Consider the following 732-nt stretch of genomic DNA (forward strand, 5'->3'; position numbering starts at 1 on the left):
CTAAAGATCAGGTGTAAATACTTGTCGTTACGTATTATAACAAAATTGCACTTGAGTGACACATTGTGCATTAGCCATAAAGGATTTGTGATAGATACATCAGGATGACTATCTTGCTGCCAATGGTATTAATTTTATAATGATTTTACAGAGCAGAATGAGTTGGACTTCATCATGTACCGTATGGGCTTGCTGGCAACGCTGCGTCTCGTGATACAAAAGTAGCATTGCTTTGTGTTTTCGTGTGTAAAGCTTAAAGAAAGTTGAAAACTTGAAATTCTGAATTGCTTGTTTATGATTATGGATACTTTATGGTTTATATGATACTTTTTTGAAGTTTCTTTTAATGTTGTCCTATTTCTGTCTGAGTATTAGTTCATAATCATTTGAGATACACTAAATGGTAATAGCAAGGAGCACAGGAGATAGAGGCAAACTCTGAAACTTTGCTAACTAACCCCCCCCCCCCTTCTGACTACAGCTGTGATTGGGTGATGATCACGCTTCACACAACCCCTAGCCTGACCACTGAGTCAAGCTGATTGCCCGATGGGAGAGATGTTGGCGCCTGCCTGGAACTCATGCAACACCCTCGCCAACGCCACTGATGATGGCATTAGCAGAGGCTTGGCCACATCGCTAAGGAGGCTGGGGGCATTAAGGAGACCGAGAAGGCTCTGGTGTTTGTCGGCAGGGATACCAGGTCTGCAGGTGCTTTTTGTGTTGGTTGAA

General features: G+C 42.6%; 1 pseudogene; it reads left to right on the forward strand.

Annotated features, from left to right (window-relative positions):
- Window positions 1–732, forward strand: part of LOC119588236 — a 9,922-nt pseudogene that overhangs the window by 3,594 nt on the left and 5,596 nt on the right.

Source organism: Penaeus monodon, chromosome 23 (genome assembly GCF_015228065.2).
Source record: "Penaeus monodon isolate SGIC_2016 chromosome 23, NSTDA_Pmon_1, whole genome shotgun sequence".
In the NCBI taxonomy this organism is placed as follows: Eukaryota; Metazoa; Arthropoda; class Malacostraca; order Decapoda; family Penaeidae; genus Penaeus; species Penaeus monodon.